Raw genomic sequence first — 27,027 nt, 5'->3', positions numbered from 1 at the left:
ATTATATTATGAGTGATGCTTTTGGATTTGGAAACGAAGAAATGCCGTAATAATTCAATACTTGGCAGATGTCCAGCTGCAATGGACTTTCATATCGCAAAAAGAAGCAAGTATTGACAAGCTATGATGCTAAAATTTACCCACTTCGACATATTTATTTCAAGCAATGTAACAAGAAAGAAACTGTGACATATATTATGTAATACTTTTCGTGTCCTTTTTTTTTTTTCTCCTACACTTTTTTGCCAAGCAGAACATTACATCGATATTAGGGTTTAATTCGAGTGACGCTTCTCGCTTGTAATATCTTCATATTCCCGAAGGAAAAATAAAATCCAACAAAACCTATTTGCAGTTAACTGAAAATTCTGACTGAATTTAATTGTTGCTGTTGCTAAGATTCAAAGAGCCAGTCTTCGGTATCGCGAAAGTACCATTATTAGTCCGTCCCACCCACCGAATAAAAGGCTAACGAGAGGGAAATAAATAATACTTAAATAACTTAGATATTTTACTTTCATGATTCACAGCATGTACCCAATTACTTAGTGATTTCCCCTCTATCTCTCTCTATATATATATCATTTTATTATTTTTTTTTCATTTTATCTAGTTTCAACTCATGAGCTGTAGCCATGCTGGGGCACCGATATTTGTATTAGATTTCTTTATTAAATAATCGCAAGGTTTTCCGCTTGTGTGTGTGTGAGCGTATTAAAAAAAAATACGAATGAATGTTTCATTAATGTTGAAAGCCAATAATTGTTTTTCTTTATTTCATAAGAATGCATATTGCGTAGCGGCTAAGTGGAATTTTTTTTCGTTTTAAATACAAAACAAACGTTCTCTTCCAATTATATACATACATATACACAAACACTAGTGCAGTTAAATATGTGGTAATTTTCTGTAAATTTAATTAACCGCGTCAGACAGTTAATATTTATACTACATCTATACAGAATTTTAATATTCCGAAGTGAATATAAAATGCCTCTTTCTCTCTCTCTCTCTCTTTCCCTCTTATCTCAGTAGTTACGTTATCTTTAATCGATTTCAATCTGGTAATTGTTATTAGTATTTACACAATTGTATTGCTAATATTTAATTGTATATAACCCGCACTCCATGCTAACTTACTTCCACAAACCGAATTGCCGGCATGGAATAAAGGTATTCCTTAAACCATTTCTAACTTGTAAATTCTGATGCGTCATACCTCTTATCTATATTGTTAGAAACTATATAATTATTCAAGACGCGTTGTCGAGTTGTGTTTGATTACTGGGTAGACAACCACCAGTCTACCTAATTTTATATCTAATTCTGTATTTCGTTTTTTCAGAGTTCATTTCGTGATGTGTGGAAATGTATTGTGATACAATTAATGTCTATTGCATCGTACTCTTACAAATTATATCTCAAATTATTATTTTATTTCTAAAGTTGCATTCGTATTTAATTTTAACGTTTATTCAAAAGTAGTGTTATAACAATGCATCTGTTAGAAGATTCGAGTCTAGCCGGTTTCTGTTCGTAATGTTATTTACGTTTGTATTACCTATCCCTACTTGGGAACTTCATAAATACGTAATTAAGCTAATATATTACTACAAATAGTTCAAACAGGACTTTATGTCCTGAAGAAGAAAAGATATTAAAGGCAGATTGAAAGATCCTTATTTATCCTTTAGGCCGCGCATAATTTTGATACCTTGAACCTTTAAATTTTCTCTATCCGAATAGCAAGCGTCCAAACGTGAAACTTCTTTCTCGCGGCATGAAATGTATTCCACTATTTGCACTATAATACAGATAGGCATAACTACAGATTCCTGCCCCACCAACTTTGGATGATCATAACTTTCAGAAAAATGGATATTTTTTAATGAAATTTTCTACGAATGTGTGTTATATCATGTACATTCCGAATATACAAAACTTTTGGATGAATATGTTTTAGGAGGGGTGGGTGGGGAATTTCAGAAAATTCACCGGCGTCCACTTCAATTCGTCTTAACTTTCAAGAAAATAGATATTCTTTAATGAAATTTTCTACAAATATACCTCGAACTATGTAGATTCCAAGAACGTAGGAATTTTGGAGGTTACTTTTGAGGACCGTTCCCCACTCGGGGTTGTTTCGGATCAAGTCGTCCATGTTTGTTTCTTTTTCTCTGTTTTGTGCGTCCGTAGATTTCTAGTTCCCCCCTCCTCTCTCTCTCTCACACACATATGTAATTAAAAAAGTTTAAACGGGGAATTATTCTATTCAATATCTTTCTGTTAGAAACATTTAAACCGTTAGCTACTATTTTTAGCTTAACGAGTTTTCCGGTGACGGCTTCATTGCCTGCTGCTTTAGTAGAAATCTACGGATGCACAAACGCACACAACGGAGAAAATGGAAATAATATGGACAATTTGTTCCGAAACAACTCCGAGTGGGGAACGGTCCTCAAAAGTAACTCCCAATTGTTTTCCCCCCAAATTCTTATGGTCTCGGAATCTACATAGTCCGAAGTATATTTGTAGAAAATTTCATTAAAATATATCTATTTTCTTGAAAGTTAAGGCAAATTGAAGTGGACACCGGTGAATTTTCCGAAATTCCCCACCCCACCCCTCCTAAAACATTTTCACCAAAAGTTTTGCATATTCGGAATCTACATGATATAACACACATTCGTAGAAAATTTCATTAAAAAATATCCATTTTTCTGAAAGTTATGATCATCCAAAGTCATGGGGGGGGGGCAGGAATCTGTAGTTATGCCTACAGATATAATGGTTTCTCAGATATTTATGAAGCCCCTACCTCGTAAATATAACTGAAATAAGTTACGAACAGAAACTGAAGCTGACAAGATTAGTATCTTGTAACAGATGCACTTTACCATTGCTTTTCGAGAAATACATTGAATTATTTATTTATATTACATTTTGCCGATGCAAAACGCCACTAGTCATATCAATTTCGATTTTCTTTTAAGGGTGGAGCCATTTCATATCGAATGATCACATCATCAGCTGAATGATTTTTTTTTTTTCCGGTTTTTAACTTTTCGCTTCCGTTTGTGTTAGCATTTTCTTAAATATTAAGACGAGAATCTATCAACCGTCTATGAATGCATCTTTTAAGAAGTCCTTAAAAGCAGATTATCAAGAATTTTAGCGAGCCAGGAAAGGTCTGATTGCAGTGTACGTGCGTGCGCGCGTTACACTTCAAAACCTCAAACTATTTGGTGAGTGTCGTAATCTGTTAAGGTTGACGTATTAGTAGTCATGCCTTACGCGGCTTTGGTTTATATTTGTGATTTCAGTCCTCAAATTCAATCTATTAAAGTTCTTAAGCTTGATTTTTCCTTAGTGGTCTCTTAACCCTTTGCCTAAGCCAAAGCATTTTCATAAGTTTGTTCTAAACGGCCAAGCTGGTTTTCAGACTTTCAGTTATCGCTCTGTTTCGTATGTTCTGAGTAATATAAAGCCTTCCATTCGTAACTCTCAAGTTACTCCGATGATTAAAAAAAAAAAACTGGGATTGTGTGTTGTGTATGATGCATGGATGCCAGGGAAACGTGTCCTGCATACCACATGTGATACACGGGACAGGGAGATGGTTAAGAATCGATACATACAAATGGACATTTGTACGCGTACTTTAATATTTAGTCCTTTCATCTTTTGTTAAGTAAATGTATTTCTACACAGACCATCTCCGAGTGATATGCCTTTATTCTTTTCAGTCACTGAACAGTAGCCATGTTGCGGTGCCGATCGAACTCTCCATCGATCTTATTTATCGATTTCGAGTTACGGGACAGTTGTAACAAATACGGTAAGGTGTAGAAAAGCTTCGAAAAGAAGAAAAAGAAAAAAAACAAAAAAAACTCACCAAGCTCGTGTTGTTCAATTATAGGTTTTCAAAATACACGGAACTTAGATGATTTTTGAAACTAAATCCGTGGTTGAATTTATGCATTGAGAAATGTCAGAAAAGTGTTAACAACGAAAGTATTCAATAATGACAGTATTATGTCCCTTTGTATATTTCTAAGTCTGTCAGTTGAAGTAAATTAAAAAGACTCACTACGCATGAAATCATAAGGTCAGACTTTATTTTCTATAACTCTCGGGTTTCACTTCATTCTTGGCATACTGATTCGGCCTCCCAGTTTTTATTGTATTATTTGATACCATTCCTAAATTTTAGGAATGTTATAAGTTTTTTCTCTCTATACATAAAAAATTCCTGTTGCCTAATACGAGGGTGGGCTGAAAAGTTCATAGGCTGACTATGAAAGAATGATGCTAGAGCTGCGAAATCTTGCACACATTCATTTCAACTCTTAACTGCATTGTTTCTTTCCAGGTAAACTGATATCTGACTATCCAAAGAAGTAGTGACTTTTGACCATCGACAATATTTGGCATTGCAGTGTTACCAAATACCTGCAGAAAAAGGGTTTAGCTCCCAACTACATTCATGCTGACATGGTTGCTACATTAGGGGATGTCACTCCAACTTTATCAACAGTGCAAAAGTGGGCAGCTGAATTGAGGAGGGAAAGGGAGATCTTGAAGATGACTCAAGACTTGGACGTTTTGCCACTGCTGAGGAAAGCATTGATCAGGTTCACCACATGGGAATGAATGACAGGTGATTGACTATAAATCAAATAGCTAATACTATTTGCATATCCCATGAGAGTTGAGAATATTCTACATAGTAAATTTGGCATGACAAAGGTTTCTGCTTGGTGGGTGCCACATCTTCTGACACCTGATTAAAAGCTCATCAGGTTGATCACATGGGAAAAATCTGACACAGCTTGAGGCATATCCAGCTGGTTTTCTTGTACTTTTCCTCACCCAAGATGAGTGTTGGCTTCATCACTTTGACCCAGAGGCAAGGAGATAATCCATGAAGTGGAAACACTCCTCTTCACCTGTTCCAAAGAAGTTCAAGGTTGTTTCGTCTGCAGGGAAGGTGATGGCCTCAGCCTTTTGGTATGCAAAAGGCATTGCGTTTATTGACCTTCTTCAGAAGGGCCACATCAATGAAATATACAAAGTTGACTTGCTGAAGTAGTTATGTTAGGCTATCAAAACCAAATTGCCAGGAAAGCTGTCAAAAAGGGTCTTGTTTCATCAACACATGCTCCAGCTCACAAGTCCTTAGTTTCAATGCCTGTTGTGCATGATTGTGGCTTTGAACTAGTTGATCACCCTCTCTGTTCTCCTTACTTGGCCCGATCTGACTATCATTTGTTCCCTAACATGTATAAAACTTGGCTAGGAACCAGTATTGTACTGATGATATATCTGCTGTTGATGACTCTTTGACCTACAGGATGAAAGCTTCAGCATTGAGATCCAAGCACTGCAACACTGATGGAAGAAGTGTGTGAACCTCGAGGGGTGAGGGTCTTTGAAAAATAAACCTCATTTGGTTACATTCTATGAGTATCATGGTCAGCCTGTGAACTTTTCAGCTGATCCTCATATATCAATATTAGATAAAATTTCTGATACTATCTATATTTTTTACTGATTTCAGTTCACGCCTTATTTTCATACTTTAGCTGTAGATATCTCAGATATTTTTGCATTAATAGTTAACTGTGGGAACTAAAATGGCTGAATAGATGTGTTGCACTTCATGCACATAAATGAAAAATTATCTGCTTCAAGTGATTGTTTTGGATGGGACCCTGTTTATTCTATGGCTTCAGTTGAACATTAAATTCCAGCAAGGTAATATATTACTCTATTCTACTGGAATAGTAATATCTCACTTGTTTAACATCATAAGACTAGAGATAAGTATTGACTCTGTAAAGCTCTTTAATACATAGTGTTGTGACAAGAAACAGTTACTGAGATATAGATTGTTTTATTTCACTCAAATTTTATACTCCAGTATTTCCAAGGTACAAGATGTAAGCATGTCTACTATTATTGCAAATAGTGGCTGCTATGCTTCAACCAAAGTATATCATAAGAGCACCTGGACTGGAAGTGACAATGGTTGGAGTCTGGTACATCCTTCTGGCTTGCCAGTCCTCAGTCAAACTGTCCAACCCATGCCAGCATGGAAAACGAATGTTAAACGATGACGATAACTTTGTACTTTAAAGGCTCTGGTACATTTTAGATCCTTGTTGACTGAGAAACTCAAGTGGTGGAGCTGTGAATTCCTGTTCATTAACCAGATCTTTGCTGGATTATTATATGATTGTTGAGTAACACTTTTAAGTTTGATACTGTGGTAATCATCAAGGGAACATTAATGGAATTGCTTAGGCTGGATTGTACAGCATTTCAGTTTTTTTTTGGTGGGGGATGTGTGTGCAAAGCACTTCATATTGCTTCAGTTCAATCAGCTGTAAATGAATAACCTTGTGACAGACATGCATCTCATCAATGGGTGGATGCTGTGATCTTGGTCACTTGGCTAGCTTTCAGATTTCTGTCAAATGTGATGCCTATTTATTCACATTGATTTGAATAAGTCATGCATTACCTTGTACTTTAAGATTTCAGTGATATTCTTTTACTCTTTTCCTTGTTTCAGTCATCTGGCTGTGATTGTGCTGGAGCACCACCTTAAATTTTTTGAAGTTGAGTGAATTGACCCCAGGAGTTATTTTTAAAGCCTAGTACTTATTCTATTAGTCTCTTTTGCTGAAATGCTAAGTTATGGGGAATTAAACACCAACACTGGTTGTCAGGTGGTGATGGGGTGGGGCAGACATAGACATACAAATATATACTTATATATTTATATATATGATGGGCTTCTTTCAGTTTCTGATTTCTTTATTGCTCAAGAGGCTATAGAAGACACTTGCTCATGGTGCCAATTTAGAATAAATATTGTAGGTTAAGTGTGAGAGGCCAGATCTGGCTGGTTTGAAGACAAAACAAGTAGGTTATTTTGGCTGGACATGGTTGGTTTAAATGCTATGGAAACTGGGTAAATGGCTCTATCAGTCCCAGGATGCAAGACATTGTTAACAGGAATAAATTAACTTCTAAAGTGTTCTGTAAAATAGCCTTGAATTACAAATGCTTCCCATTTCCTAATATTTTCTATGATATCCATAACTTGAAGAGAAAAAGCAATTGGTTTGTTCAAGACACTGAAAGCGCACCTAAAATTGTAGTTTCAGAAACATCAACCTCCTTGTGTATTGGAACTTCATATGGAGTAGGTGACAGATAATTATTACTGATGTTTTTTTTTTTTTTTTTTTTTTTGTAATGATCAAGTAGTACTTAAAGTGTTGAATAAATTCTAAGAAAAGAGACAGCTATTTAACCCTTTTGTGACATCAACCTGATAGTTTCATGATAGAAAATTTTGTTCTAACGTGAGCTTCTTCAAAAATTTCGGTTAAAGTTCCATGTTAATTTATTCCATGTACCAGCTTAATGATAGTTATTTCACTTCATAATTAATTTAAACAGAACCAGACCATTTTGAAAGAAATATGGGAAAGAAAAGATTAAACAAGGTAGTAATTGTAGTTATTATTCAGATCATTGTTTTAGCGTTTTCAGATCAGGCTGTTGAAAATTTTCTGTATTGTATCTTGTCATTGTTCATTGTGATGTTGAATCTCTAAGTAATTGTAAGATGAAGGAGGTGTGTTTAGATTGAGTTGCCAGGCCAATTCAAAGACCATGTCATGATGTGGGAGTGATAGATTCTTGCATTTCTCTATGAAGCTGGTCGTAATAACGAAATTGAGTAAAGCATCAACTCATTGGTGTTATATATCTTGGGCAAGTGCCTTCTACTATAGTCTCGGGCCGACCAAAGCCTTGTGAGTGGATTTGGTAGACGGAAACTGAAAGAAGTTTGTCTTGTGTGTGTGTGTGTGTGTATATGTTTGTATGTCTTTGTCCCCCCACCATTGCTTGACAACCAATGCTGGTATGTTTATGTCTCCGTAACTTAGCGGTTTGGCAAAAAAGACCGATAGAATAAGTACTAGGCTTACAAAGAATAAGTCCTGGGGTCAATTCGTTCAGCTAAAGGTGGTGCTCCAACATGGCCGCAGTCAAATGACTGAAATAAAAGAATGTGTGTAATGTATCATTCTTTAACATCTGCCTTCCATGCTGGCATGGGTGAAATCGTTTGACAAGAGCCGGCAAAGCAGAAGCCTGCACCAGACTTCTGCAACTGTTTTGGCAAGGTTTTTATAACTGGATGCCCTTCCTAACACCAACAACTCAACAGAGTGGACTTAGTGCTTTTTACGTGGCACAAGCACAGGTGAGGTCAGTTTTGGCAAGGTTTTTGTTTTTTGTTAAGGCTGGATGCCCTTCCAAATGCCAACAACTTTACAGTATGGACTGGATGCTTTTTAAGTGGCGCCTGCACTGACAGTCACCAAGTAACCTGCAAGACAAAACCCTTTTAAGAAGTGAGGGGGCATTGGAAGAGGTGATCATGTGTCAGATGATGAAAGGTTATAGTGAGACAGAAGGTGCATGAGCTTAGTGGTTAGGGCATTCGGCTCATGATCGTAAGGTCGTGAGTTCGATTCCCGGTGGCGCGTTGTGTCCTTGAGCAAGACACTTTATTTCACGTTGCTCCAGTCCGCTCAGCTGGCAAAAATGAGTAGTACCTGTATTTCAAAGAGCCAGCCTTGTTACGCTATGTGTCACGCTGAATCTCCCCGAGAACTATGTTAGGGGTACACATGTCTGTGGATTGCTCAGTCACTTGCACGTTAGTTTCACGAGCAATCTGTTCCATTGATTGTATCAGCTGGGACCCTCGTCGTCGTAACTGATGGAGTGCTCCTTTCATAGTGAGACAGAGAGGCTGAAACAGGTGTCTTGCTGTAGAAGAGGTACAAGGTTATCCAGCTTGAGAGAAAGAGATTAGGAACAGAAACAGGTGCGCTGCTGCAAAGGAAATACATGGTTACCCGTAGCAATGATACAGAGGAACAGGGCCTGAGGACAGGATTGGGGATTCATAGTGAACGAAGGAGGAAATGTGAGGAAGAGATGTAGATTGGTTTGTTGGTGTAGGGTGTGTGAAAAGTTTCGTTACGTATGAGTGAAACACACATGTCAGGGGCTAGCAGAGAGCAATGATACAGTGGGACAGGGCCAAGAGGACAGGATCGGGGAGTGTGAGGTAAGCACAGTGCATGAAGTGGAAATGTGAGGAAGAGATGTAGCTTGGTGTGTTGTGTTAGTGTGTGAGAAGTTTTAAGTGTGGGTCGGACACCCAGTGCTTCTAGAGCTCAGTTTCACTGAAGTGGGCGGGTTTTCTCAAGAACCTCATATCGCCAGACATCTTGGTTCATTGTCATTTCCTCTGTGAAGCCCAACATGTTGAGATTGGTCCTTACCATTTCATCCCACATCTTCCTGGGTCTCCCTCTTCTGCGAGTACCATCCACTTTAAGTGATTGGCACTTCTTTATGCAACTGTCCTCATTCATATGCATCACATGTCCAAACAAACATTTTCTCTCTTGCATGCTACATTTGATTCCTCTTTTCTCTCAATACATTTGCATTTTGTCGGAGCATACTACCTTCATTTCTCTTCAGTCTTCTGTATTCAGAGCCCATGTCTCACTACCATGGAGTATAGCAGTTTGCACACAAGCATCATACATTTTAGCTTTCACTCTGAGAGAGTCCTTTCATTGCCAACAGAGGTAATAGCTCTCTGAACTTCCTCTACTCAATTCTTATTCTAGAAACAATACTTTCAGAGCATTCTCCACCATTGCTAATTTGGTCACCTAAGTAACAGAAACTTTTTACAACCTCAAGAGAACCTCCTGGGCATTTGAGAGAACCTAAGTCCCACATGCTCTTAGTGCCTGCACATCTGCTACATACAAAGGCAACTTTATCTGTTAATCTACCTGTGCTTCCACTGCACCTCTTAGGTGTCCATAGTTTACATTGGGTGTGGCAAAGGGAATTTCTTCCAACTCCTTTCCTACATATTAAGCTGGGTCATTTACCTGACGGAAGGCGAGTTTTATCTTCTTTCTTACTAACAACAACTTGGGTCTTTGCTAGGTTAACTTTAAGGCCCTTTATTCCAGGTTTTGTTTCTATACCGGGAACTTCTTCAATTCTGCTAAAGATGCTGCAATAAGAGCAATGTAAATCAGCATATACCAGTTATCATGGGCATCCAGCTTTGAATTCCTCTGTTATGGCCTGGAGGACTATAATGAATAAGAGTGCACTGAAAACTGATCCCTGATGAACCCCTACCTGTATGCTAAATTCATCACTGTATTCATGGCTGACTCTCACCTTACTGACAGCATCACTGTACATGGCTTGTGAAGCTCTAACAAACCATTCCTCTACTTCTAACTTCCTTAGAGACCACCATAAAACAGAACAGGGAACTCTGTTGAAAGCATTCTCCAGGACGAAGGCTAAGTACCTTTGGTTTCTTTTGGTCAAGTACTTTTCCTGCTGCTGTTTCACTAGAAAGATGGCACCTGTGGTACTCTTCCCAGGTACAAACCCAAACTGCATCTCATCTAGTTTAGTTCTCTTTCTAATCAATTGAGCTATAACCCTCTCAGTAACTTTCATGACTTGACCTAGCAACTTTATGCCTCTAGTTGTTTCTTAGGCATCACCTTTACTCTTGTAGCAGTTAACTATAATACTACTACACCAGTCATTGGGGATAGTGCCTTCCTGAATAGCCTGATTAACTATATGGGTGACTAAGCTGTATCCTACACTACTGGAAATTTTAATCATTTTGGCACCGATTCCTGATGGCCCAAGCACTTTCCCTGTCTTCATGTTCATAATTGCTTTATCTATTATGCTGCTGTCAACTCTGATAACTGGTTGCTCAATTGGTTTGATATTTAGTGGACTCTCCTTCTCCCATTCATTTTCCACATTTAGTAACCTTTCATAGTGACACTTCCATGCATCTTTCTTCCCTGAGTCACTAAGTGCATGTATATTTACCATATATACTTGAGTAAAATTCAACACCCTATTTTTGGCAAAACAATTGGGAATTTTCTGTTGACCTTATTATTCATGAACAACAGGACAACATTTGTGAGTCAAAGTGCTGTATTTTACTGTATGTAGAAATAACACTTACAAAATTGTGTGCCCACCTTACTGTAGTCTGCTCTATAGGTGGAATGCTTGGTGCTTATAGTAAAACACCATTTAATAGCGAGCACTACACATCTGTTGATGGGTGCTACATCACCATTACTAAAATGTATGTACAGGATATACTGCAAACCTGCATACATCTTCAAGCACAGTAAACACATGCGTCATACATTCGTTGCTTAGATGGTCAGAAACCTGTTTCACAGACAACACTGTTGGCAAATGCCACTGTCTGAATTTGCACAAAGGCATGACTTTGGTAAACCTAAAAACATTCAATTAATTGCTAGATCAGTGGTTCCCATGCAACCTTTATCCCCAAATGCAATAAATATTTGTCATGCGCTCATCTGTTTACATGGTGAGAAACACGTTTCACAGACAGCAATGTTGACGAACACTGTATGAATTCAGACAGTGGTGTTTGCCAGAGATATGACTCCGGTAAGCCTAAAAACATTTAATCACTAGATCAGTGGTTCCCAAACTTTTTTTTCTGTGGAATCCTTCGGCATTATTTTTTAAAATGTGGAACCCCTGATGACTTTTTAGGGAACCCGGGGTTTTACAGAACATGAAAATAGTGTAGTGTTATTGAAGAGTCAGGATGTGAAACCTGCTGAGTAGATATCGGCTGCATGCACCACATTACGGTAGATAGCGGCATGTTGATACTGGGTAGATATGTTACTGGTGGTGATATAACATAATTATGAGATTTAAACTCAGCTAGTCTGTTAAGTTTGATGGATACAAATAAGAAAAAGTGTAAATATTTATAAGAGCTACGCGGTCTTGTTTATGGGATTTGTAATTTACTAGGATGTGTATTTCAATGCATAGAATTAGTAATATTACTGTAATTGTTTTATTATTTGCTTAGAGATCAGTTGGGTTTCTGCTACCAATATGATACTTAGGATTCTAGCTTGAATTTCAGCCTCTCAAATGTAGTATCCATGCAATAGATGACCCCATAAATTTCATCATCATCATCTTCGTTTAACGTCCGCTTTCCATGCTAGCATGGGTTGGACGATTTGACTGAGGACTGGTGAAACCGGATGGCAACACCAGGCTCCAGTCTAATTTGGCAGAGTTTCTACAGCTGGATGCCCTTCCTAACGCCAACTACTCAGAGTGTAGTGGGTGCTTTTACGTGTCACCCGCACGAAAACGGCCAAGCTCGAAATGGTGTCTTTTATGTGCCACCCGCACAAGCCAGTCCAGGGGCACTGGCAACGATCTCGCTCGAAAATCCTACGGGAGCCAGTCAGGCGGTACTGGCAACGGCCACGCTCAAAATGGTGCATCTCATGTGCCACCCGCACAAGAACCAGTCCAGGGGCACTGGAAACGATCTTACTTGGCTTGCCGGGTCTTCTCACGCACAGCACATTTCCAAAGGTCTCGGTCAGTAGTCATCGCCTCGGTGAGGCCCAATGTACGAAGGTCTTGCCTCACCACCTCAGCCCAGGTCTTCCTGGGCCTACCTCTTCCACGGGTTCCCTCAACTGTTAGGGTGTGGCACTTTTTCACGCAGCTATCCTCATCCATTCTCACCACATGTCCATACCAGCGCAATCGTCTCTCTTGCACACCACAACTGATGCTTCTAATGTTCAAATTTTTTGACCTTAGAAAATGGTCTAAAAAGATTCGACTTTTGCACATGTATATACAGTATGTATATGTGAAGGCCATGGCTCAGTGGTTAGAGCATCGGGCTTACAATCATGAGGTGAGTGTGGTTCCTGGATCAGACTGTGTTGCTCTTGAGCAAGACACTTTTTCCTTTGGATAACATTGGTGGCTTAATATGCATGGGCAACTGCTGGTCTTCCATAAACAACCTTACCCACTTGTGCAATCCCATGGTCATTCATGACCTAAGGGGTCTTTATAAAAAATATATAAAGTTTTCTGATCTCTTTTTCTTGATGTGCTTTTGGAGCAAGGATTGTAAATGATGATGTCTCTCTTCTCCACTGACATACTTGTGAAATACATTCAATTATTCTTGTTTCATTTTTCTGGGCAAATAGCCAGCATAAAAGTAGCATATTTATTTATAGATCGATTTGTTCATGATGTCCTCGAAAAAGAACTGGATTCTGTTTTTATTGCAATTTTAAACATGGCATTAAAAAAGAGGGAAGTTCACTGGGGAAATCTGCATTCTATAAGTAGCATCCAGAGACTGAGTTTGGTTGAGTCTGTATTTCAAGTTTAGTGAAGAGTTGCAAACTTCAGCATCCTAAGATCAGCTTCTACCATTTCTGCCTGTGTCTTCTATAATCTCTTAAAATTTCTTTCTATTTGCAATTCATATGAATAACAGATTAACGAAGATGTCTGTGTGTTCCAATGCAATTTTTATACTTGCACACTAAATCCAATTTCTCTTATTCACAATTGTCTCTCAGCTCATCTGTACCATACCATTCATGCTAACATTAACCCATCTGCCAGATGGGTTACTGTTCTTATTCTGCTGTTGTTGCTATTATTGTCCTAGGTGATGAGTTGACAAATGTTCCCATACCAGATGAATCGCTTAGTGGCATTTCTTCCAACTGGAGCTCAAATGCTGCCGTGGTCAACTTTGCCTCATTCTTTCAGGGTTTATAAAATAAATACTGATTGAGCAATGGGAAGTCAATATAATCAATTGCCCCATGTCCTCAAAATTGCTGGCCTTTTGCCAAATTAGAAAGAGTTCTAGAGTGCAATCTGATTAAACTTGTGAAAATAATTGGTTACAACTTTGAGCTGAATAAATCATGTAAAGAAATAGTTGCCAAGAATCAAATTTAGTGCAGTGTTTTAGGGACAAAGGTAAGCATTAGCACTTTGCAAAAGATGGTTGACTTTTAAACCTACTTATACTGTAAGGTTATCTGCACCAACAGTAGATCTAGATGTTAATAAACTGGTGTACTGAATGAGATCTATGTACTTGAAACATGTAGGCTTGCTGTAGAATAAAACAAGTTTTTCATCATATATATATATATATATATATATATATATATATATATATATATATGGCAATATATATATATATATATGGCAGACTTATTACAGTTTCCATGTACCATATCCATTCACTAGGTTTTGGTTGGCTTGGGGCTATAGTAGATAATTACCCACAGTGCTATGCAATGGGACTGAATCTCAGACCGCATGGTTAGGAAGCAAGCTTCTTAGCTGCCCAGCCATGTCTGTGTCTATAGTCATAACACAGCATCAAAATTGAGATTTCAGTGTACTGTAGGATATTCAAATTAAATGAATTTTGATATAAAATATTTGACGAATATACCTGGTTGCCAACACCAGGAGCATTAACCCTTTAGCATTCAGATTACTCTGTCAAATGCAATGCTTATTTATTCACATTGTTTTGAACTGGTCATACATTATCTTGTAGCTTTGAGATTGCTTATTTTTAGGACATAAGTAGGGTAGGTGTGAGAGGCTATATCTGGCTGGTTTGAACATGAAACAGGATATTTAGGCTGGATATGGCTGGTTTGAATGCTAAAGTGTTAAGCTGAATTTGTCTGTTTTCATTCTATCTACACTCTTCCACTTTCTTTTTGTGAGATATTTCTTTGAATATTGTAACTCTACAACAGATGCTCATACCTTCTCTTCTCAAAATACCTTGCTACAGTGGTTCTTGAACTGGTTTATGGTGACTGATTTGTAGGTGTTAGTCTGACAGTGTGGTAATCTCCAGCTCTCTATTCTCTGAATTCAAATCTGAGGTCAACTTTTACTTTAACCTTTTGATTGTACCAGGATCAATTCTTCTCTTTCTTACTCTTTCTGCCTTCATCTCTTCTATTAATTGGTTGTGGTCAGACTTGGTGATGGATAGACTCTACTAGATATAAAAGAGCCTGAGATATGCATGTCACAATGGCAGTTATGATTCCAGAGTTGAGGGCCCAAAGCAAGACAAAATGATTAAATATCAGACACTTTCCAAAATAATATAAAAAAAAGTAAATCTTTTGGCACTGTTGCATCTTAATTAATAAACGAGATTACATAACATAGGTTATCATCATTACTTTAATGTTCAGTATACAATACTTGCATTGCTCAGGTGGAGTTTATTGAGGCAGATTTTTTTTTTTGTATGGTCAGATGCCCTTCATGTCACTCACCGTTACTTGTTTCCAAGTAAGGCAATGTTTTCCCAAGTCTAGGCAGATTTTCGCAGGATATTGGAAATGACATTCATTTACAACAATCACAATATTAGGACAAGGAAACACACACATACACTTATGATGGGTGCCCTTCAGTTTCTGTCTATGAAATCCACTAACAAGGCTTTGGTCAGTTTGGGGATGTAATAGAAGACACATGCTCAAGGTGCCACCCAGTGGGACTGAACTAAAGACCATGTGACTTTTTAACCACACAGTCACACTTATTCTTGAAATGGTATATTTCTTTCCTCATCATGATGTTGGACAAGTTCAAAAAACTTGGAAACCATCTAAATTTCATTAACCCTTTTGTTACTGTATTTATTTTAAGATGCTCTGTGTTTCTTTCAATTACTTTAAATATAACAAAGAATTTAGTAAATAACTTAGTTATCATTCAGCTAGTATTAGGAACATAAATTGTGACTAAGGTTTGATGGAAGATTTTAATTAAAAACTTATGAAAATATGACATTTGTACTCAGAGCCAGAGCTGGTTGCAGCCGGCTTGGTAACGAAAGGGTTAAACTGGGTAATTTATCCACTAACTTTTCAATCCTCATAGCTGCTTCCCTCAACTTACAAGGGAAATCTTTTTTTTTATGAGGAACCTTGCCCTATGGTATATTTTCTGAACTGGTTCACTGTTGGGTAGGAGAAGGAAAGATGTGTTGGCTTCAATGGAGGTGATATAGAAGTTGCTTATTGAGATCAGGAACTGTTGTAGCTGCAAAAGAGGATACAGTGCACCAAATGTAGTTTAGAATGTTTGTGTCTGTGGCAACTGCACCAAGCTAGATATGTGAATTTATTCTCTAGAGAGCTAACAACTATTTAGGACTGATATTTTTAGCTTTGAAATATCTTGTTGAAAGTTCTGTATTCTAGTGTCAGTGTGACCTGAAATTTATTGGCTGTGTAGATGGTGTATCTTTGGAAGGGCAGAATGAATGAAGGATGTTAATTTTTAGGAGTGTGATTATGGATAATGGTGATCAGTTTGCTGATAGAAGTCTGAGGAAGTGACTTACTCTGAGGTATATTAATGTTAATAAAATATTGGGTGGCTGAAGCATTGTCAGTGTACTATGTATAGTAGACAAATATTTTATGCTCCAAGAAATGAGGTTGGGGAGCCCACAGAGGTAATTTTGTTGGGGAAATTCTTGTATCCTGATCAGTCTTTGCTGATGTTACAATCAACATTACTCTTGCTAAAATATTCAAGGCTTAATGTTGATGTAGATATAATAATGGTTCTCCAACAGATTGGTTCAAAGGGAAGAGGCCCAGGTGAAAGAGATATTTGTTTATAACCATTTCCAAAACCCTTTATATTCTGAAAGTCAGTTCCGCTGCCCTTCGTGGGAATAGGGATATATATTATTGCATATTTCTAAAGATTGATATAAGTACTTGTAATGAGAGAAATATTGAAGAACTTAGAATATAAATCATCTTGGGAGCCATCTGCTGAAAGTTGTTGGTTGGCATATGCAGGACTGTTTGCTTTGGACTGAAGTTTCTGGAAAAATCTTCACATTTGACAGTTGTATGCTTATTGTTGTGAAGCAGTTGTAATCAGTTTTCAACTGAGATTTTGTTTAGGAAATTGGAGGTTGCTGTAATTTTATTTGCACAAGTATAGCCTGTAGTCATTTTGAGGTTGGTTGGATTCTGCAAAATTAACCCCAGTTCCTCCTTGCTAGGAACCAGAAGGTTTGGTTGTTATGAAATAGGTGGCAGATTGCTTTTATTGTGATGAATAAAACCAATTTGACTCTCTCGAATGTTATTTACAATGTCTTTATCATCAACTAAGATGTCTTATTGAGGGGTTAGTAACAAGAAGATCCATGTACATAAGCAATTATCCCATTGTAGTATGACAAAACTGGATGCAAAACTAGGTACAAAATGTTGGCCAGTAGTTCAAAGAATTTCCAGTATTGAAGAACTGAGAATATTTTTCTTACTTTTAAGAAGCGCTACTAGCAATAGGGAATGAATTTATTTTTCTCCTGGGTATTGCTTCCAGAGTGAATTGATCCAGAAACACGTGCAGTTTTACCAAGGCAACTGCACTGATAATAGAAGATGGATTGTGGCAAAAAAATATTTGGTTGCTTATTAAATGATCTTCCATTCAGTACAGTTACCCCCAAAATTATCTGAATTATTTGAGAACTGTTGAGAATTTAAAGTTACTTCATCTTTCAAAAGTATTTCATGCTTGAGGTGTTACCGATTTGCCTGAAGCATTTGAAAAATGTGTCAAATGGTCCGATGGTACCTTTTCTCATTTTTCAAAATGATTTCATTCTTGAAGTGTCATCCATTTTTCTAAACAATTTAAGAGGTATTTGAGAACTGGTGCCAAAAGGGCATGTGGTTCCTTTCTCTTCTTTCAAAAATATTCATGCTTAAAGTGTTACACATTTTTCTGAACAATGACAGCAAGAACAAATACTATAATATGATGCTCTAACAATTCTGTTGATTCATCAACACATGTACACGCACCACATTATATAAATGTGTGTGTAGATGACAGGTCGCCACACATTTTAACTACCAGACATCACTCACAAGGTGTTGATCAATTGTAAAAAATGGTCGAAGACTCTTACCCACACTGAGATCAAACCTAAGACCACCACATGGTTACCAAGCAAATTTTTTTTTAACTACAAAGCTGTTTCTGTGTTTGTTATATTAAATTGATGAACCATCTCTGCTTGGGTATTATTTAAGTCAGTTCCTCTTTTTTCAGTCATTTGACTGCGGCCATGCTGGAGCACCGCCTTTAGTCGAGCAAATCAACCCCAGGACTTATTCTTTATAAGCTTAGTACTTATGCTATCGGTCTCTTTTGCCGAACTGCTGAGTTACGGGGACATAAACACACCAGCATCGGTTGTCAAGCGATGTTGGGGGGACAAACACAGACACACAAACATCATCATCATCGTTTAATGTCCGCTTTCCATGCTAGCATGGGTTAGACGATTTGACTGAGGACTGGTGAAACAGGATGGCAACACCAGGCTCCAATCTGATTTGGCAGTTTCTACAGCTGGATGCCCTTCCTAACGCCAACCACTCAGAGTGTAGTGGGTGCTTTTACGTGTCACCTGGACAGGCTTCTTTCAGTTTCCGTCTACCAAATCCACTCAAAAGGCTTTGGTTGGCCCGAGGCTATAGTAGAAGACACTTGCCCAAGGTGCCACGCAGTGGGATTGAACCCAGGACCATGTTAACATTCTCATCAGATCTGCTACTTATTCTTTACTGTTGAAATATTAAGATTTTAATCTTCTGTTTGAGTGCACTATATAATTTCTGCAGAGGTAACTTCTACAATTTCAGTCTTTTCACACACTTTCTCATATTGGTATGTATGATAGATTTTAAATTTAAATTATTGAGGATGCTTTTCTATTTTTTTTAAAAACAGGTTCCAATAAAAATCTACTGCTCTTGTTTCACATCAAAGGACTAGCTTGGTTTGTACTAATTTACATTGAGCCTTAACTGCATTGATTTTTATTGGGTATTCTTGTTCTCCCTGTCTCTAAGAACCCACTAAAGCTGATGGTCTCTCTCTGATTTGAAATATAAAGAGATTATTAGTTAAATGAATGATAATACTGTTTTGTTAGTTGTGACAAGCAACTTGGTTTATTTTCGTAAAGATTTTGACTAGAAGATAGCATTTTTCATAAATGCATTGCTGATTTAAAATCAATTTGTGATTATTTTTTTCTTAATACAGCTCTATATTTAAGAGATAAGGAATTATGTACATTTACAATTGACGGATATTTGTCCTCATCTTGTTTGTTGTTAACACATTTCGGCTGATATACCCTCCAGACTTCATAAGGTGTATTGGGGAAATTTCGAACCTGGGTTCTCATTCCTAAGATATTTTTTGATGTTTATTATTATTATTATTATTGTTCAGGTCACTGCTTGGAATTGAACTTGGAATCTTGGTTAGTAGCCCATGCTTTTAACCACAACGCCATATGCTTGTGGGCATATGGCATTGTGGTTAAGAGCGTGGGCTACTAACCCCAAGATTCTGAGTTCAATTCCAGACAGTGACCAGAATAACAACAAACATCAAAAAATACCTTAGGAATGAGAACCCAGGTTTGAAATTTCCTCAAGACACCTGATGAAGGTTGGAGGGTATATCAACCGAAATGTGTTAACAACGAACAAGATGAGGACAAATATCTGTCAATTGTAAATAAAGTATTTTGTTTCTTTTTATGTATTCTGGCAGGAGGCATGCAGCTGGGACCTTTGGGCACATGTCGTCCACCATGGTCTTGGGTTGATTCAATCCTTTTTACTGGAGTTGAATTGGCATGTGGCTCTGAAGTTGGTTGGCTTAGTGGTTAGGGTGTTTGTCTCATGATTGTAAGGTCTTGATTTCGTTCCCTGGCAGCCTGTTGCCATTGAGCAAGACACTTCATTTTCCTCCAGTCCACTCAGCTGGCAAAAATGAGTAGTACCTGTATTTCAAAGGGCTCACCTTGTCACATTCAGTGTCATGCTGAATCTCCCTGAGAACTACGCTCAGGGGTATGTGAGTCCGTAAAGTGTTCAGCCACTTGCATATTAAATTCACGAGCAGGCTGTTCTGGTGATTGGATCAACTGGAAACACTTGTAAGCGACAGTTCCAATGAACAGGAGGCATTCATTTCATAAATGGGATGATCGGGTCACCAATGATCGTATTGTCTTTATCATAGTAAGATGACATTCCTTTCCAGGCTGTTATTGATTATGACCAGAAATTACAGGGTTATTGCACTACACTCTCTGAGTGGTTGGCGTTAGGAAGGGCATCCAGCTGTAGAAACTCTGCCAAATTTAGATTGGAGCCTGGTGTAGCCATCTGGTTTCACCAGTCCTCAGTCAAATCGTCCAACCCATGCTAGCATGGAAAGCGGACGTTAAACGATGATGATGATGATGATGATGATGATTGCACAGTAAATGAAGTAACAAAATAGCGTAACCAGGAATTTAAAGAGTGTTGCAGATTTAATTGCCAGCATTTTATGGCTGCAAAGTTAAATCACTAGTCTAGTGTCTACGATATATGTACAAACTTTTTGCCATTGCATAACACATATTTAATTAGGTAGTGGCATGCATTATCGTCATTTATGTTGATTGTATCACTTTTTGATATTTATGCAACTGTCACCCTCTTAAATTTCTTTAACAGTGTTGCTCTTCCCATTGTCTGCTGCCTTGTCACTTTCTCCAGTTGCTGTAACACATTTTTGTCACTAGTTGCTGTAACGCATTTTTGTGTGAGCCCTCTCTCTTATATAACTAAGAAAATTTTATTTTTATTTGTATCTTGGACATCAGCTTTTTATGATAAAAGGTATGAGGAGAATACAAAAGGCTTTATGTAACTGCAATTAATTTCTATTTATGTAATTGCTCATATGTCCAGTTTCCAGACAGTAATTTTCATTTTTTTAATTACTTTCCCTTCATAGCAAAAGCATTTATTGCTGTTCATTTTTGTTTTCCTATTAACAAAGGAGGAAAGATTTTATTTGTTGATTTAGATCAAGTTTTTTGTGACAGTATAATGTGCTTGTTTCAAATTTTTATCTTCATCCTGATGTTTGATAAATTAACTTCTTTTGCGCAATGCTTTGTTGAAGTAATCTTCCTTTTTTTTCTGCGCTCATTCTTAATGGAATTAATCATTCCTAATAGGATAAATAGTTGAAAATCTGTGTTCAGGCATGACTTGTGTGCAGGCAATGCATCTTATTTTAATATATTTCTTAGTTTTATTATACCATTGTTTCATCAATAGTTACTACTGCTTTTTAAGTCAGCTGATTTTTGTGGATTAAAATGAATTATAGCATTTATTTTTGTCTTGGTTCTAATAGTGAAAATTTAACCTGGATTGAGATGTATACTGTGTTCATTTAATTATTCCCTCATCCTATGAAAGTTGGCTTTCTACGTAGTCAAAATAAATCAATATTAACCCTTTAGCTCTGCTGCAGCATGTTCTCTATTTTTAAAATAAGTTAAGATTTTTTTAATCTGTTAGAAATAACAACCAAGTCTTCCTCAAATTACACCCTACAGTCTAAGAAAAGGACAATGTATTAGGTAATGGTGGTCATGGAAGGAGTGTATCTGGTAGGTTAAAAGAAAAAATACGAGCTAGTGTGGGTTGAAGAGGTAGCTGCACAAGTATGAGCATATGTGTACAAAGCAGGGGTGTATATTCCTGGTATGCTAGGTGTGTGCTGCCCATCCATCAAAAATGGCAAATTCATTATAGATATTAACTTTACTCATTAATTTAATCACAAATCTTAAAACCTTTTTGTTTTACCCCTGCTTGAAATTTGGTGGTATTGGGTGTGGCAGCATACCCAATATAACAACCACCATATGGCACTGGAACAAAATCCTTCTGGTCAAAAAAGGTATAGAGTAATTTGTAAGGAAAAGTATTTATCAGAAAAAATTGTCTGAATTTAAGAGGAGAGATGTGGTGGTGGTGGTGAGGGAGCCCCTCATGTCATGGTATAACTTGGATAACAGGTCTATTCATTCTGGGCTAGGATTTGAATGTAAAACCATGAAGGCCTTGAGTAACGACTGCTGAAACAATGTATTATCCAGGTGAAAAGTTTAAATCTTTTTCATGCAACGTATTGTAAACTTTTTCTGTTTCTATTTCAAGAGAAATAAGGCTTCAAATTTATAGGGAAGTGAAATAGGGGCTGACTTAAGATTTTATCATTCCCAAAAGCATTACCAGTGTAAGTTATATGGAAAGAGTGCATTAAAAAAAAAAAAAATGAATCAAATACTCCTTTTAGAAGGAATGGTGATTTGAAAGATAAAAACACAGATTTCATAATCATTTTGTTATTTGTGCAGTTATGTGCAACAATCCTTCAATGAAGCATAATCACATTTTTGTGTGGTATGAAGCTTGCTTCCCAGCCACATGGTCCTGGGTTCAGTCCCACTGCATGGCACCTTGGGCAAGTGCCTTCTACTATAGTCTTGGGCCAACCAAATCTTTGTGAGTAGATTTGATAGAGGGAAACTGAAAGTAGTCCACTGTGTGTGTATAATGTGCGTCTTTGTGTCTGTCCCACAATCACCACTTGACAACTGGTGTAACTTAGTGGTTCGGCAAAAGATACCAATTGAATAAATACTTGGCTTTAAAAAAGTCCTGAGGTTAATCTGTTCAAGTAAAACCCTTCAAGGCAGTGCTCCAGCATGGCTGCAGTGAAATGATTGAAACAAAAGAATACTGTTTGTAAGCCCCCCCCCCCCCTCCTACCATCACTACACCTCATCTTGAAACCAGACAATTTTTTCTCACTGCATTTGTTACAAGTTACTCTATACCTTTTTGACCAGACGGTCTTTGTTCACATATGCTCATACCTATACAACCACCTCTTCTACTCACACCAGCTAATATACCTTGAAAATGCTCAACTACCTTATCTCTCTTCAACTCTCTTTTCAATAAGTTAATTAAGTGCAGCCAGTGAATCCTATTCAATGTTCACTTTGACCTCAGCAAATCTTCCACATTCAAATTCAATTGTTATGCCCATGTCGCACTACTATTCACACAAATTTCTTTTGTGTGTGCTATTGGGCAATCCCTCCAAATATTTCTACTTGAACAGATTTGTTGCAACACAGAAATTGCTTACTCGTGTCAAACATGTTTGACATTTCTAACAGATGTTTGATATTTCTGTATGGAGATTTGGCTGCATGTGAGATATCTGTGTAGATCAGGGGTTTTCAAACTTTTTGACTTGCGGACCCCTTTATATTTCAGGCTTTACCTTAGGGACGGACCGCCTTATAAACGCTTATGAAATTTATACATAAATATTTGCTTAAAATAACATATATTTTTACATTTATTTATTTAACAGTTTTTAACAAATAGGTTTATTGTCAATTAAAAGATTTCGATTAAAAAACATATAAAATCAAATTGCCCATAAAAAGTATTTGCTGTCCACGGACCCCCTGTGGTCCGTGGACCACAGTTTGAAAACCCCTGGTTTAGATGTTCCCTACTATTATAACTGTTAGTATTGGAGTTGTTACTTTTCTGCTTTACAAAAGGTACTTGAGATATTTAATTTTTTTTTTCTTTTTCTGATTACTAGTCAAAATTTAGATGATGTCAACTGAAATGTGTTTAAAGAAATCGCTTGAACTCTGAAGCATTTAGACCAGCCATACTTGGCCCAAATATTTTATGTTCAAACCAGCCAGATTCAGCCTCTCACACCTACCCAACAGTGTCATTTCTAACAATAAACCATCACAGCATTGAAATCTTGAAGCTACAAGATAATGCATGATTAATTCAAAGCAATGTGAATGAACATAACTTTATATTTGACAGTGAATTGAATGCTAATGATTAATATATGTGGACTTGCAGATTTTTCTATCACCACCCAGCCTGCTTATAAGTAGCATCAGAATTTTGAATTGATTTCTCTTTCTAGAAAAAGCTATTAAAATCATTTAACTGAAGGTGATTTCTTCCTGAAATGTAATCTTTTATTATAATGATAGAGTAGTAGATTTGCTTTTTATTTGTAAATGAATCTAAATCTCTTATTTTAGGTTACACAATGTCAACTATCAATTAGAACTTCACTATTAGCTACTCGTTAATAACAACTGACATTTTTAGAGAATAAACTCTAATTAGTGTTGTAGTTGTTGGCTGGAATCTTTTTAAATGGTCTATTTTTATTGTTACTGGTTGGGTAACTTAGATGGTGGTTAGCAGCAGGTAAATAGACAGCCTAAAATTTTGACTGTATTTTTTTAACGATGCTATTTATCGTGGTGGAGGCGCAATGGCCCAGTGGTTAGGGCCGCAGACTCGCGGTCATTGCGGTTTCGTTGCCCAGACCGAGCATTGTGAGTGTTTATTGAGCGAAAACACCTAAAGCTCCACGAGGCTCCGGCAGGGGATGGTAGCGAACCCTGCTGTACTCTTTCACCACAACTTTCTCTCACTCTTACTTCCTGTTTCTGTTGTACCTGTAATTTAAAGGGTCAGCCTTGTCACACTTGATCACGCTGAATATCCCCAAGAACTACATTAAGGGTATAACGTGTCTGTGGAGTGCTCAGCCACTTGCACGTTAATTTCACAAGCAGGCTCTTCCGTTGTTCGGATCAACTGGAACCCTCGACGTCGTAAGCGATGCAGTGCCAACACACATTTATTGTGATTTGCAAAAAAAAAAAAAAAAAAAATGGAGGCTTGCAGTTGTGACTGCAGTAAGAAGCTTGCTTCCCAACCACAGGGTTCTGGCTTCAGTCCCACTGTATGGCACTTTGGGCAAGTTTCTTTTACTATAACCTCTGGCCGACCAAAGTCTTGTGTATGAATTAGGTAGATGGAAACTGAAAGAAGCCAGTCATATTTAGTTTCACTAATTTCAAATCTTGTTGTGGTTGAATTTGTTCTTTGTGTATTTGGTGTCACAAGAAATAACTACTTGCATGATACTGGAAGACAATTGGACTGAAGATAATCATTCCCAATAGATTTGTGAAAAACTATTTATTTTCTTCTCGATTTGTAAACCACATAATGTCATTCCCTGAATTACTGAGAACTGTAGCTGGCTGAGTTTATCAATCTACTTTGACCCTTTTGTTACCATTTTTCTGTGAAAAATCATTGCATTTGTTTCAATTAATTTTCAGAATAATGAAGAATTTAGTAAAGTAGCTTTGTCATCATTAAACTGGTGTTTGGGACATAATTTTATCATAAAACATTGAGAGATTTTAACCCTTTACCATTCAAATTACTCTATCCAATGTAATACTTATTTATACACATTGTTTTGAGTTAATTCTGTTAGTCTACTCTACTGAGTGGTTGGTGTTAGGAAGAGCATCCAGCTGTAAAAACCCTGGCAAAACCGACACAGAAGTCTGGTGTAGGCTCTTGCCTGGCTAGCTCCTGTCAAACTGTCCAACCCATGCCAGCAAGGAAGGTGAATGTTAAATGATAATGATATAGCGTTCAGATTTCAATGATGATGATCATCATCGTCGTCGTTTAACATCCGCTTTCCATGCTAGCATGGGTTGGACAATTTGATTGATGACTGGTGAAACCAGATGGCTACACCAGGCTCCAATCTGATTTGACGGTTTCTACAGCTGGATGCCCTTCCTAACGCCAACCACTCCGAGAGTGTAGTGGGTGCTTTTACGTGCCACTGGCACGAAGGCCAGTCAGGTGGTACTGGCAATGACCACACTCGAAATGGTGTATTTTACATGCCACCTGCACAGGAGCCAGTTCGGTGGCACTGGCAGTGATCTCGCTCAAATGTCTTTACACGTGCCAGGAGGGTGATGCTGGGCACAGGTGCCATGACGGTTTCGCTTTCGCTTGCCCCAATAGGTCTTCGCAAACAGTTTCGTTTCCATTGAAGGAGACGACGTTGGCATGGGTGCCAGTCGTCGAATTTAATTCGATTTCATTTGCCTCAACAGGTCTTCGCAAGCGGAGTTTAGTGTCCAATGAAGGAAGGTATGTGTCTGGCAGGTCTGAACATAAAACAGAATATTTAGGCTGGTTTTATTTGCTAAATGGTCATTTTAGATCACTTTTAAACAAGGAAGTTATATCAGAGAACTAGGAGTGGTCATGGATGGATTGAACTCAAAAGGGTTGATACTGAGATGATGGATTTTGCTGTTAGTGCTCTGTCAACTCTAACAAATAGTCAATGACTCCTTTCACTTGAAAATAGGTTCCATATATTTGTAGATGTACAAATCTTTGTTGTTGGTAGCAAGTGGAGTATTTGTATTGTTTAATGTTATTAGCAACCATCTCTGGGAAATGATCCTTTCTTTCATCTTTTACCTGTTTGTCAGTAGACTGCAGCCATGCTGGGGCATTGCCTTGAGCTTTTTGTTGAATGAATCAATCCCAGTACTTATTCTATCGGTTTCTTTTGCTGAATTGCTAAGTTACAGGGATGTAAACATTAATACTGGACAAACGCACAAATTATATATATATATATGTATATATACATATATATATATATATATATATATATATATATATATATATATATATATATATATGGGAGAATGTATGAAAAAACAACAGACGAGGACAGGTGGTATAAACAACAAAAGGATGTATTAATATGATGCTCAGGAATACGGAAAGTCTTTAACGTTTCGAGCTACGCTCTTCAACAGAAAGACACGGAGAAAAAAAATTGAATAGTGTTCGGTCAACGGTCAATCATAGCTATATATATGCATGTGCACACAATGAGCTTCTTTCAATTTCTGTCTACCAAATCCACTCAGGCTATAGTAGAATTCACTTACCCAAGGTGCCATGCAGTGGGACTAAATCCGGAGCCATGTGGTTGGGAACCAAGCTTCTTACCACACAGCTACTTCTGTACCTTAAATTATGATCAGTTGTCTTTTATCTATACTTCTTACATTTCTCAACTGGCTCTATTATTTTACTTTACAAAAGAGACTAAATATCTACTAAATTAGTTCAGTTT

The 27,027-nt window shown here is 37.5% G+C and overlaps 1 protein-coding gene across 3 annotated transcripts in view; it reads left to right on the top strand.

Annotated features, from left to right (window-relative positions):
- The window catches only part of LOC106874238 (fatty acid synthase), an 89,911-nt gene that overhangs the window by 3,954 nt on the left and 58,930 nt on the right, over positions 1-27,027 (top strand). Inside the window, exon 1 of one of the 3 annotated variants that reach the window (XM_014921894.3) lies at positions 981-1,173. The exons of 1 other annotated variant lie outside the window; for it this stretch is intronic. The gene's annotated coding sequence lies outside the window, so the exon portion shown is untranslated. Of the gene's footprint in view, positions 1-980; positions 1,174-4,066; positions 4,109-27,027 lie in introns of those variants that run through there. One more of the 3 variants, XM_089353827.1, reaches the window with a different exon arrangement.

This window comes from Octopus bimaculoides, chromosome 1 (assembly GCF_046866305.1).
Source record: "Octopus bimaculoides isolate indiv1 chromosome 1, ASM4686630v1, whole genome shotgun sequence".
Classification (NCBI taxonomy): Eukaryota; Metazoa; Mollusca; class Cephalopoda; order Octopoda; family Octopodidae; genus Octopus; species Octopus bimaculoides.
The sequence above is the reverse complement of the archived record's forward strand: the minus strand, read 5'-3'. Positions and strand labels throughout refer to the sequence as shown.